This window comes from Arvicola amphibius, chromosome 6 (assembly GCF_903992535.2).
Source record: "Arvicola amphibius chromosome 6, mArvAmp1.2, whole genome shotgun sequence".
Taxonomy (NCBI): domain Eukaryota; kingdom Metazoa; phylum Chordata; class Mammalia; order Rodentia; family Cricetidae; genus Arvicola; species Arvicola amphibius.
The window spans coordinates 107,164,478-107,178,749 of record NC_052052.2 but is presented as its reverse complement, the minus strand read 5'-3'; the positions used below and the strand labels follow the sequence as shown (position 1 = coordinate 107,178,749).

The following is a 14,272-nucleotide window of genomic DNA, read 5'->3' as shown; positions in this document are numbered from 1 at the left end:
TTATTTTAATGAAGAATGTTTTTGTTTTATTTTTGTTAAATCAGGGGGAAAATTGTGATATTTAAGCAAGCTTCTCGATCTCATTTGCTTGTTTTTACACATTTATGGCTAAATGGCTTGGAAGCTGGGAAGCCTCCTTTCATAGTTATGGTCATTACCAGTCATCTTTATTTTAATTTTGGACCTATATTTAGGAGTTATGAGATGGGGACTATGGAGGTTTGAATGAGAGATGTACCCTGTATGAGCTCATGTATTTGAACGATTGATCTCCAGTTGGTGGTATGGTTTAGGTCTGTCATGAATACTTTAGGAAGAGGAGCCTTGTTGAAGAAAGAGTATCGCTCATTACTGGCTTTAAGAGCCTAAGTCTCGCTCCATTTCCTGTGTCTTCCCCACTTCCTGTGCCCCATACTTCCTGTGCCCACCCCAGTTCCTGTATCCCCCTGTGTCCTGTGTCCCCTACTACCTGACGTGGATGAAAATGCATATGCCTTCTTCCTGCTGCTGGGCCTCTCCTGCTAGTATCGATTTTATCTTTCTGGGACCATAGCCAGATTAATCCCTTTCTTCCTGAAGTTGCCTTTGGCCATGGTATGTTATCACAGCAGCAGAAAAGGAACTAATCCAGTAGTAAAATACAGAGAGTCTGATGTCAGAACTTGGCTATGGATTTTCCTAGCTCCAAAACGTCACATAAGTAAGAATAATATTTACACTCATTTCGAAAAATTGTTTTGAGAATGGAAAATTTGACACATTAATTAGTGTAGATAATTGTGAGGAATAAGAACAGTTTAGTCTGTTCCTTTGTAGTATTTAGCCTTCCTGTGCTTTCTTATCCAATTGTTGGGCAAGATTGGTAAGACAATGCCCAATAGTTACAGCAAGCTGATACTTTGCATTTTAAAATTAAAATTTGAATAGCAGCTCAGACCATGAATCCTGACTACTTATGGGGAGTCCAAAGCAAAAGGATCAATAGTGCAAGTCCTACCTGGGGAAAATTAATGGAATCTGTCTTACCAAAGACAAAATGGTTATAGCTCAATGGTAAGGTGCTAGCAAAATATGGAAAAATAAAATAAAATAAATTATAATGGGGAAATGTATTTCTAATATTTTACTGACTTTTCCATTTATTTCGTGTGTTTGGGCATTTTGCTTGCGTGCAAGTCTGTGCACAATGTGTGTGTGTGTGTGTGTGTGTGTGTGTGTGTGTGTGTGTAATGCCTATGAATGCATTGGATTCCGTAGGGGCCAGAGTTACAGGAGGTTGTGAGCCACCATGTAGGTCCTGGGAATTGAACCTGGATGATCTGGAAGAGAAGCCAGTGTTCTTAAGTGTGCAGCCATCTTTCTAGCCCTAGTACTTTTAAATACCATGGGAAGGTTTCTTTTTATTCTGAGCTCGCTGAATGTGGTGGTTAATTTTGATTGTCAACGCGATGGGGCTTAGAATCACCATGGGAACACAACTCTGAATATTTCCAGGGAGGGTCATGTGAGGAGAAAAGACACGCCCCAAAAGTGGACAACACCATCCAAAAGGTTGGGATCTTGGGTGGAACACAAAGCTGAAAGGGAACTGAGCATCAGCATTCACCTCTTTCTGCTTCCTGACTGCACATGACATGACCAAAGGCTTCAAGTCCCCAGGGTTATGCCTTCCCCACCATTGTGCTCTGTGCACCCAAACAGTGAGCCCAAAGAGACCTGCCCTTCCTATGCTGCTTTTATCAGGGTCATGTGTGGACAGGGAGGACAGTGACTAGAGCTCTGAGCATTTTCATCAGGAATAGATCTGAATTTCATCTTCAAATGCTTTTCCAGGATCCAGAGAAAGGACTGCAGCAAGCTTCTCTTTTAATATACGGCACTGTGTAGTGTTCACCTGCCTACCATAATGTCTTTTTAATATCCCAGTAGACTTAATCAGATGATAGTTTGTTTAGGATCTTTTATGTTCAAATAAGAAATTAATTAATCATGCCCAGGATAGGCCATCAGTAGTAGCAAGGGCAATGATTCATCATCACCGTAGACAGAGGCTAATGGCTATGAAAGAGACATACTAAACGTTGAGAGTAGTTTCCATTGTTTGAATATGTGAGCTCCCCACTCCCAACCCAAGAACCTCTGCTGCCTGTAGTGGCTATTTAAACAATGCTGTGCACAGCAAAGGGGCCTTGTCACCTTTGGGGGATATGCTGTGCCCCCCAGAGTAAATCAGGAGGTTCCGCAGTACTGAGTTTCCCTGAGCCTATATCCCCATCAGATCTGGATCTTCGAAAGGAGGAGTGGGGCTGGAAGGCATGATGCCTAGAAGGGAAGGAAGGAAGGAGGAGGAGAAGAATATACCAGAAAAGGGGAAGGTGTGCTAAACTAGCCTATACTAGTGGAAGCAAAAAGAGGGCGGGGAAAAGGAAACCTCTTGAAAACTAGGAAAAGTAAATTTTCTGCTTTTCTCTATGCAAAGACTACAGGAAAAAGAGCTGGGACTCTGACATAGAAAGTGTTGTGCTTACAGAGCGAGAGAATCAACAGCTACAAGAAAGGAGCTGCAGGCCCGGAACAAAGGTTCTTCCTTTAGTAACTAGCAGCATGTCCTAGCCTTTTGCACCCCACCTCTCCAAAAAAGGGGAAATTCATTGTTTTAGGAGGAGGATTTTGAGAGATTTTAATGGAATTTTAGTTTATCTATCTTCTTTCTAAATTAACTCTATATGTTATCACTGCATTTTCAATAAGAATATAAAGAAGAGTAAGCAGAAAATGCATGAAATTGGTTATATAACTATAGGAATATTTAAGTGACTTTAAAAAGCTAGTCTTTGAAGCGGGGCGGTGGTGGCGCAAACCTTTAATCCCAGCACTCGGGAGGCAGAGGCAAGCGGATCTCTGAGTTCGAGGCCAGCCTGGTCTACAAGAGCTAGTTCCAGGACAGGCTCTAGAAACTACAGGGAAACCCTGTCTCGAAAAACCAAAAAAAAAAAAAAAAAAAAAAAAAAAAAAAAAAAAAAAACTAGTCTTTGGATTCCATTCATTTCCCAGCAGACTCTTCCAATGTCTATTTAAATTACTAATTATTGACAAAAGATAGAGGAAAAGGGAAAAAGAAGGAAAATTCATTTCCTCTAACTCATACCTGTCATTCATGAGAAAAATCAAATATCTATATCCTGCAAAGAACATTGCCTCGAAGAACTAGTTATGGTGAGCATTATTTCACTTCATTGAAAAATATATAAAATTTGTATGTATTTCAACAAAGGAGAACAATGAATAAAATATCGAGTTGTCCTAAGATAAAGGCAATCTTTGAAATTTTTGGATAGATTTACTAACAGGTCAACTAAGCAGGCTACTCCACAGTATCAAATACACCAAATCATCAATTTGTCATTCTGCCTAAACATATACAATTTTTAATTGTCATACCTCTGTAAAGTTGGGGACAACAAACTGTTTTCTAAAGTTGTATATGAGAAAGGAGCCATAGAAGACCTCAGAGGATAGTCTCATGAAGTAATTAAAAAGAAAACAAATAAAAAGCGCAGAGTCACAGGGAATTGGTGGCCTCTTATGCCCTCCGAACCATTTTTCAATCAACAGTAATCAAGCAACAAGCCCCAGTGTTCATGTGGGGGAGAACTCTTGGTCCTGAGTGGAACAAGAATTTCTGTAGCAAGTATCTTTTGTGCCGGGTGCTTTATTTAGATGCATAGGTTCTCTGAGAATTGGAGCTAACCCTCTTTAATTCTTGCTTAAAGGAGGCAGAGGACCAAATGCTTGCAGTTGCGTCGTGAACACCTCTGCTCTGGTCTTCAGCATCATAGCCCCTTCATCTGACTATATCAGATCTCCAATAGTGTGTCTCAGCGGCTCTACACTCTCTACCCTCAAGTTCACAGGCACACTCCTCAGACACCTCTTCTTCGGCAAACACAGTCTGCCATTTTCTAGATGAGTAACGGGCACAAACCACATTGCAATAAATGATTTCATGACTCTGGTCCCTGTTTAATCTAATCAGGGTAGATATGGTTGATTACGTGGATGAAAAGCTGCTGAATAAACACGCTTATTCAGGAGTAACTAACCATTAGACAGTATTATGTAATGCCGAAGTAGCTGCTTGGCTTAATGTTATGGTTTCCATGGAAACTACATCAGTGAAGAGTAAAAGAGTTAAAAATACTGCTTTTTTTCTCTTTTTCTCCCCCTGTGCATGAATAGATTGCCTATATTCACGTTATGTTTATGGTAGCTTTAAAAAAGTATTGCACTCACTCAAGAGTTATCTCATTATTAATGGGTAAAAATATTGGAAATATCTTCAGAGAGGAATACAGGCTGGCGTATCTTTTCTGAGTTATTTAGGGGAGAGAAATGATACTTGGATTGATGCAGGCCACATGCATTTCACATGCACCGTTGCTAATTCAAAGCTTAGGTGCCCTCCCAAGCAAGGTTCATATGCCACAGTGATGCTTCTCTTCCTTTTCAAAAACAAAGGCAGTGGAGATGAGAAAGGAAAAAGTCGGAGAGTTGCAGGCAAATGCTGAGCTCCGCAGAAGATGGCTCCTGCAGCAAGCAAAGATTAATTACTGGAGGGGGACAGCAGACTGGGGTTTGTGCTCTGCAGGGCTCCACAGCGCTCGCTGGCCACTGAAACCTCTAGCAGCTGCAATTGCAGGAAGGAGCAGAGGGCACAGCGACTATCAGAACCCAGCTCTGCATTGTTTCATTTTAATCCCCTGGGATAGATAAGGAATAAAGTTAAATACATCAACTCTCTGAGTCGCAAGTTTCACCTTAAGGAGCCTTACAGAAATTTGATTTTTTTTTTTTTATAAAATCTTTACTTGAAGGCAAATCTCCCTCTCCCCAAATTTCCTTAACGAGTCCAGAGCTGGACACCAGAAATGTATTGTTTTCTCCCTGCACTCTTTAATCCTGGATACGTGTGTGTGTGTGTGTGTGTGTGTGTGTGTGTGTGTGTGTGTGTCCGAAGACTGGCTTTTAATTTTAGGTTCCATGAAGGTCCTTTTCCATCTGAAGGTGTTTTCTATGAATCACTACTTCATCATTCATTGGCAGTTATTCTTTGATATCTACCTCTAATGCAGAAAGCACTATCATTGCAGGCAGAGGACAAGATTAATGTATTCACTAAAGAGAAGTTAAGTAAAACTTAAGCATCTCTAGGGCCTAACCTCTCTAATTGACCCACATAAATATTCCTGGTTCTTTGGACCTTGGCACCACCAGTTTGATCAGAAAGAATAAGGCTTTAATGGTAACTTAGTTGTGAAGGTAGTTTCAGGGTCTAGCTATATACCACATTTGTTTGGAAAATGGCCCAAGTGATAGATAGGTGTTAAGGCAAAATATTCATTTACTGGTGTGAAAACTCATGTAGCTATCTCACACCTAATGAATTAGCCTTTGAAGGAATGTATTGGTCTGGTGTTAATTTACTGTGAAATGTGGATATTTGAATCCCCCAGTGTGCTGTCTGATGTGTTCTCTGGTGCTCAACTAGGGTGAAATCACTTTGTCTGCCTGGCCACTTATTTCTAGTATGTCATAGGAGAAAAATACGTTTAATGGTAGTTTCTGAACAAAGTGGTAACTTGCCAAGATGTTCTTCTATCGGAACGTAACCAGGATATTCAGACACAGATGGGAACAAACATATACCTACTAATTATGATACTGGAGTTGGAGCTTATTTCTGTCAAAAGGTGGCCAAGTCCAGTTAAAGGTAGAGGCTGTATTCCTTCTAGAGTGATGTCAAATCTAAAAGGTTCTGGGAACCCTTCATTCTAGAGAGTCTTCACGTCTGACCTGGAAGGAAATGCAGGAAGTAAATACATCTGCTTTGAGCTCCTGAACTGCCTTTTGTCTCTCAGTGCTCATGGGCTTTCCTTGGTCCTCAAGACTCAGAGTTCAGGATGAATCGAAGGAGGATGGCTTTACATTTTCCACGTTCAGAGAACTTCTGCCTTGCACGTCAGATTCTTTAATGCCTCCATGTTCACTTCATAGAGGAAGAAATTTACCAGTAGGTCTCTAGTTAGTTCCCGGCCGCTTAGATCCGAAATAATCACACAGAAACTGTATTAATTAAATCACTGTTTGGCCCATTAGCTCTAGCTTCTTATTGGCTAACTATCACATATTAATTTAATCCATTTCTATTAATCTGTATATTGCCACGTGGCTGTGGCTTACCAGTTAAAACTCTGGCCTCTGTCTGCAGCAGGGCTACATGGCTTCTCTCTCTGACTCTGCCTCCTTTCTCCCAGCATTAAGTTCAGTTTTCCCCATCTATCTAAGTTCTACCTTGCTATAGGCCAAGCCAGTTTCTTTATTCATTAACCAATAAAAGCAACACATAGACAGAAGGACCCGCCACACCACCTAGTAAAGTCTCTCGGAGCCTCACTAGACACACTAGAGCATATTATGTCCATGGTGAACTACTGTCTCCTCTGGACATTTGCAGATGGCTTTATCTGGGTTCATTTCTCTGGTCTGATGATTGCTCAGGCAACATTTCCACTTCCTTGGTCTGAGTTACTTTTAGCTTTTTCAACAAGGTGAGGGTGATAGGACCGAAAGGTTACAAAGTAGAGCAAGGTTAATGGAGAGCTGACATGGGAGGAGAAAGTAAACTAGAGAGGTTTTCTTGCAGCTTAGTTTAGTGGTAAGTTCACTCAGCCTGATAAGAACATATCAAATGGATGGGTTGGTGGGGTTTGAATAACTGTGAAAAATCTCACACAAAAAAGAACAGGGTGATTATAATGTCTCTGGCGTTTTGAATGCTCACATAGAAATTCATGATGCCAACTTTAACATTTAACTAGGAAAGCAGAATGAAATTCTAATGGCAAATCAGCAGAGCAGGTTGTGAGTTTTTCTCTTCTGGGACTCATGGAATACTCTTAGCCTTATTTTTCATTTAGTTATCCTGACTACTCAGAAAGCAGCTGCTCCATATGATGATAGTATGGTGAAGATCTGAGATTTTAGGTAAACCACCAGGAACAGAGTAGGTGTCAAACATGAGCTCTGAGCAATGACAGTCACCCTAGAAGTTGTAGTTGACATATTACAACCCAAGAATGACCTGATTCTTGGGAAGTCATGGTGTCTATTTCCTGATTTGACTTTAAAATTTTTATTAGCATATATTTATTATCCATGACAATAGGTTTCTTGATGGTATTTTCATACCTGTATATAATGTGTTTTGATTATAAACACCTATTGTAGCTTGAAACAAAATGATCCTCAAGAACAGTGGCACTATTAGAAGGTGTGGCCTTGTTGGAGTAGTTGTGACCTTGTTGAAGAAAGTGTGACACTCTGGAGGAGGGATCTGAGGTTTCAGATATGCTCAAGCCTTGCCCAGTGAGACAGACCACTTCCTGTTGCCTGTGCAAGATGTGGAACTCTCAGCTACCTCTATAGCATCATGCCTGCCTGTGTACCACCATGTTCTACCACGATGATATGTAAGCTACCTAATTAAATGTTTTCGTTTATAGAGTTGCGGTCATGGCATCTCTTCACAGTAATAGAAACCCTGAGACAACTCCCCATCGCTTCTTATTATTTTCCTCCTCACACTGATCCTCTTCCTCTTCCCAACTAGTGCCCTTTCAACTTTCATGTCCTTTTTGCTTGTTTGCTGGCATCATGAGTTTTGTTGGGATGGCTTACAGGAGCATGCATGGGTAAGGAGTTATTTATAGAAGCATGGACACCTTAGCTGTGGTTACACCACTGAAGAAAATGTCTGTCCTTCTCCAGCAACCATTATAGACATGCAGAGAGAGTGGGACCTTGTCAACCCCCTCTTCTTGTGAACCTTAACTGCCTGTAACTCCTCAGGATCTAACTTGATTTTGAAGGAGAGAATGCCCTACAGTTCGTTTCAGATACAGCGTCACCTCGTGGTCACGTCCTCGGTTTATTCCACCTCCCTTCTTCTAAAGGTTAGGGAACAGGTAGGGAAGCAGCTCTACTCACTCTGCAAAATGTTCACTCTTGAAAGGAGGAGGACGGGGAGAGGCTGACGTGCATATAAAGCAGGTGAATTGACCACGGGGAGGCCAGCAGTTGCTGTGGGAAAGGGGAGGAAATGAGATTCTGCTTCCCAAGCGCCCTGAGTCATCTTGTTTAATGGGAAGATTGGTGTCCACACTCCGAATGGGAAGGAGGGGCGGTGCTGTGAGAAGGAATTAGGTTTGATTAGAAGCAGCTGGGAGAGGAGTGCAAACCCCTGAAGCCCTCAATGGGGATCAGGCAAGTCTGTGAAATACAGCGCTGTAAGCCCTCTTTTGCTGTTTAGCTAACATAATTGTTTATAGTACAAGACAAATATTAGGAGGAAAAAAAAGAATGCTCACCCATGAAAATTAACGAGAACCAAACCAGAGGATAATGTGATCCAGGACCAAAGCGGCATAGGTTTGTTAGGGATCAACTGCACCAGAAAAAAATGCAAAGGCTTGTTTCTCTAAAAGAACTGTGAACACACACGCATGCACGCACACACACACACACCTTACACACACACACACACACGTGTATACAGCCACTGCATGAATGGGTAAGAGGAACGCAACAGATGTTATCTATTTGGACTTTAGCAAAACCACTTGATAAAAAACGTCCCATGAATTTTTACTTGCAAAACTCATTCAAATTGGCTGAGATAGGAAAACCCTGATGCAGACCGAAACCTGGCTCCAAACCCATAAACCAAAGGTAATGGAACCATTGACTAAATGGCCACAGATCTAGCTACAAGGAGGTGTTTAGCAGAATGTCCCGGAGTGACTGTGAGAACTGAGTTTATTAAACGTCTTTATCAAGGAGTTGGAAGAGCTCATCCACAGGATGCACCTGAATTCTGCCAGGAATACTAAGTTGGCCAGTGTTAGAGAAAGAAAAGAGGATCAAGACCTCGAGGAGATGAACAAATAAATCCATGAGAAGTGTGGGAAGGGAAGAGGTAGGAAGGAACAAAATGGGATCCACCTAGGGAGAACAGCTATCTGCTGGTCTGCAGTCGGCTATGGACTCGCCAAGGGAGACAGAAAAGTGTGTGGTAGAGAAATTCCAGGGAATAGGAGCAGCACAATAGGTACAGCTTAAGAGACTGTCCAGTGACCAGCAAGGAGAATCCAAATTTGTGCCTAGTTACAGAACATGTGGGGGTTCCTTAAGAAACATCTGGGCTGGAGAGATATATCTCAGCTGATAAAGAACTAGTCTTACAATCATAAAGATTTGATATTGTGCCCCAGAAGCTACATTTTTAAAAGTTGGGTGTGGTGTTTGCTGGAAATCCTATTCTAGCACTGGGAAGGTGGAGGCAGAAAGCGCTGGAGTTCACTGGCCAGCCGGACTAATCTATTTGGTGAGTGGCCAGAGAGAGAACCTGTCTCAAAAGACAAGGTAGCTGACATCTGAGGAATGACACCTGGGATTGTCCCCTCTGGTCTTCATAGGTGTGCATACACACACATACACACACATGCAAACACACAAACACACACATGCATGCATTCACACACACAAACACATGTACGCATACATTCACACACATGCATACATTCACAAACACTCAAATATATGCATACATATACACACAATTCACACATAAAAACATACACACACAAGCATACACATGTATAATTCACACATGCGCATACATAAATTCACACAAACATCACACACACACATGAGTTAGCAATTTAAAAGTTGTTACAAGATTTTTGAACGTAAATGGCCCAAATGAGAAGCTGAGGAAGATTAAGTGCTTCATATTTTGTAGTTTCAGAGAACCTGTCAAAGGCGACCTGTTAAAAGCTTTGTTTTTCTTCCTGGTTAGGAATAGAGGAGAAAAGATTAAGATGTGGGATGCTAGTTGGATTTGAGGTTCTGACGTTCCCTCCTTCCCCATAAATTCCTGTTGAAATACAACACACAGGGTAATGGTGCTAAGAGGAGAGACGTTGGAAAGTAAACGGATCAGGAGAGTGGAGCACCCGTGAACGACACTGTACGGGATGCCAGGGCCCTTGTTTACCCTTCTGACTACGCAGCTAAGGTAAGAAGACATCTGTCTATGAAAGAAGCAGAACCTCGCAGGCACTAAACCTTGATGAGTTGGACTTTTCAATTTCTATAATGATAAAAGACGGGTTTACCCATCCTCCAGCAGAGGGCCTTACATCCATGATGTATAGACAGCGCTAATATGACTCAAGGCATTTTTTTTTTCTTCAGGAAATGAAGTTGGAAGGTCAGGGTAGGAGGGGGTCGTGGAGGAGTTGGAGTGAGGAACAGGAGGAGGACATTATCCAAGTATATTGCATACATGTATGAAATTCTCCAAGAAACAATAAAAATAAAGATTAAAAATAAATTTCTGATATTATGCAGCTTGGGATAATTTTTATTGCATCTTCAAAGGACTAAGATATTGGGTAACAAAGGTTTGGAAAGGTCCATCTAGTTGAAAACAAATGCAGTCCCCAAATGGACAGATACCTCTTTGGACTTTAACAATCTTTTAGCGCTGTTTTAAGTCCTAGGTCAGTCCTAAACACTTCATTCTTTTAGAAGGAACTTCCACGATGCTGAGTTCACACCAGGTTGCTGCATTTCTGAACTGACTCTGATTATGGCTGAATCCCCCGCTGCCTTGACTGCTTCTCCCACATCACCTGAAAACCCAAAATGCTCAGCTTCAACCCAGCCAAAAGATCTTTGATTTACAATCATCCTGCTTGCAAGATGGACTGTGGGAGATGTGGCCAAACATGGCTGATCCAACTTGGGGACTCATTCTAAGTGGGTGCCTATGCTTGGCACTGCCTGAAGGCTTACGAACCAGAGTCTGGGTAGCCCGGAGACTTAGAATAGAACCAAACATGACCATCAAAGAAATGATTCCTAATGATGATCTGCTATACTTATAGACTTCCTAGCCCAGACGTCATCAGAGAGGCTTCATCCAGCAATTGTTGGGGGCAGATATAGAGACTTACAGCAAAACATTAGCCTGAGCTCAGGGAATCCCGCAGAAGAGAGTGAGGAAGGATTGTAGGAACCAGAGGGGCCAAGGACACCATAAGAAAACCAACAGAATCAACTAACTGGGGCTCATAGTGACTTGAACAGTTCTCTATGGGTCTGACCTAGGTTCTCTGTGTATAGCTTGATATTCTGTGGCACTCCTAAAGGTGGGAACAGGGACTGTCTCTGACTCTTTCATCTGCTTTTGGGACCTTTTCCTCCTACTGGGTTGCCTTGTCCAGCCTTAATATGAGAGGATGTACCTAGTCTTTTTATAACTTGTTATGCCGTGTTCAGTTAGTAACTCTGGGAGGTCTGCCCTTTTCTGAAGGGAAAGGAGCAGGAATGGATCTGAGGGAGAAGGCAAGGGTTGGGGGGAAATGGGAAGAAAGGTGGGAAGAGAAACTACAGTTGGGATGTAATACATGAGAGAAGAATAAATAAAAAAAGAAAGAAAATGCTTAACCTTCCAGTGATTAAGTCATTTCTGGCCAGTGGAGCAGGGACAGAAGCACTACACACTTTGAGCTCCCATGAAGATCATGAAGGTGGCAGGAAAATAGATTCCCGAATCACTGCTCTGACAGGGATCCAGCCTGGAGAGCTGCTTGCCCATGTCAGGCACAATGACCTAAACAGCAAGCAAATAAACTGCTGCTGAATTTGCCTCTGCTGCTTTGAAATTGTTATGCACCACCATGACTAGAAATGGACCGACTGCATTGCTCCTACATCATCCAATCTACCTAAACTGATATTTCATCATCTACCTAAGGAGAAAACTGGGATTCTAGTCTATCAATTTTCAGACCATTTCTTGCACGGCCACCTTATTGATTCATGTTGTACTGCTGAGCTATTTTAATATTTGGTTTATGTATGTGTTTATGTTTGTATTTGCACTTGTTGCTTTAAAGCCTTTTAGAGTGCAGTAGAAAACTCAAATGCATGAGTAAATACATAAAATAAACACATCTAAAGGAATTTTCTAAGAACAAAAATCCATGCTTAGCACAGGATGCTTTGGCAATAAATAGCAAACTCCCGTTTGTGTACAAATGAAGTGTTACTAAGGAAGAAAATTTAGTGTGTTCTGGAAAACAGCTTGGGTGAGGGTGGCTTGGAATATAACCTTTGAAGCAGGGTTCAGATTAGAGGGAGAGGTTTCAACTTAAAAAGAACTTGTAGACTGTGTGTACTAGCAGTGATAGGGAACGCTTTATGCAGACATACCCAGGGGAAGGAATTCTAGAGCAGAATTAGTGAAATGGGAAGGAAATGGAGAGAGCACAGCAGAGGGGAAAAAGGCAAAGAACGATATTAACAGGTGAATTAAGAACTTAGAATTCAAGTAAGTGTGTGTGTGTGTGAGTGTGTGTGTGTGTGTGCGCGCGCGCACACGCGTGCACACGTGTTTAAAATTAAGTGTATTAAAGGAAGAGAAAAATGAAGAATAAAAATTTTGGACCAGAGACAAGTTACCGCCAGAGATTCAGCTCCCATGAGAAAGTATGCACTGGGGAAATGGCTATATAGAAGGCTTAGGGAGTACTTGACTGTTTGTACTTCATTTAAATTCCAAATGATCTCTGTGGGAGGTAGTTGGGAGTGGGAAAGAAGGGCTGGTGTGGAAACAAGGAGGGAGGCTAGTGGAGTTAATGAAGGACATGATTGGAGATACAGAGGACATTTGAACTGAAAAAAAAAAAATGCTCCAGGGTGGATGTCCTCTGTCATACAAGTATTTAGGTGAAACTATTGGAAATGCTATTTCTGTAGACCAGTGGTCAAATTTAACAAATTCATAGGTTTCCAAGCAATTGATAGAATTAGTCTTGATGTAGTCATGGGTTATTTTGTTTGCCCTTTATGATCCCTTTAAACAAAACAACTTGATCAACGACACACTGATAAAGAACAAACAGAACAACCTTTTCCTCCCTGAGGTGGGAATCGGGTTAGAGGATAAAACAGGAAAGCAGAACCCCCAGTGCTGCCTGGTGTCAGCCCTGGGGCACTCGCCGCAGTCATGAATCCCTTTCTTTGTGTCAGGCAACTGCTGCCCTGTGGACTTCTCAAGCCAGGTTCAAGTCCCAGGTCTTACTCCATTTGTTGTTGCTACACTGAATCACTTATGAAGAATAAACGTGTATTCCCCTTGGCTTTCTGGAGGCTGGGAGACTCTGGGCGGAATAGTCCCATCAGGTACAGGACCTCTTTCTGGTGAGGACACTCTAAAGAGCCTTATGACTGATGACATTGACTGTCAATTTAACTGGATAAGGATACCTAGGAGGCGAAATCCTGGGCAAGTCCATGAGGAATCTTTCATGTAGTGTGACAGAGGTGAGGAGACCTGTTTTCATGGGAGTGACACCATTCCCTGGGCTAAGGGTCTGTGGCTGAGTAAGACCAAGAAATTGAGCTGAGCACTGATCTTCATCACCCTCTGCTTCCGGCCGGCAGATCAACTGTGACAAGCTGCTTCATCTTCCTGGCACCATGCCTTTCCTGCCACGCTGGACTACACTTCCAAACTGGGAGACAAAGTCAGCCCTTCCTTCTTCAAGTTGCTTTTATCAAGTGTTTTGTCAAAGCAAGAGAAAAAAAAAAATAACTAAAACAAGTCCCGAGGAGACCCAGGACTTTGCATGGTGAGAGGGACTTGTGCAAGAGTAAGAACCACAGTTGGTAACTTCCATTAAAGACCCATTCTCAAGGGATACCAACCCCATGTGAAACTCTATAACCTAATCACTTTTTAATGGTCCCACCTCCCCATACTTCACAATGTGAGTTAAGTTCCACAGTGAGTTTTAGAGAGACCACCCAAGCTATAGTCTGTGGGCTGTAGACAGGCTCTCTAGTAGCCATGCTTAGGCTTATCTAAGGTCCAAAGAGCCTGATGGTGGCTGACTGTGGTCATTGGTGTCTAACTATGTTCATCCTTCTCATCCTCAGACCAGAAGCTCAGAGTTCCATTTCTGGGTTATAGGCTGCATGACAAAACTGTCCTAGGAATGAAAATTTAGAATGGCCCTTAACAGGGAGTTAAGATATTTTTCAATTGTGGTAGAAAGGCATAGCCTAAGTTTTACCACCTTAACCCTTTTTCAACTGTACAGCTCAGTAGCATGAAGGACAGTTTAAGTGGTTGTGCAACCAT

General features: G+C 42.0%; 1 non-coding gene across 1 annotated transcript; it reads left to right on the top strand.

Moving 5' to 3' along the window:
* The first annotated feature begins 2,117 nt into the window (after nt 1-2,117).
* Nucleotides 2,118-2,247, top strand: LOC119818128. Its single transcript, XR_005286037.1, has one exon. It is a non-coding gene; the product is annotated as a small nucleolar RNA SNORA68 (small nucleolar RNA).
* The last annotated feature ends 12,025 nt before the right edge of the window (nt 2,248-14,272 follow it).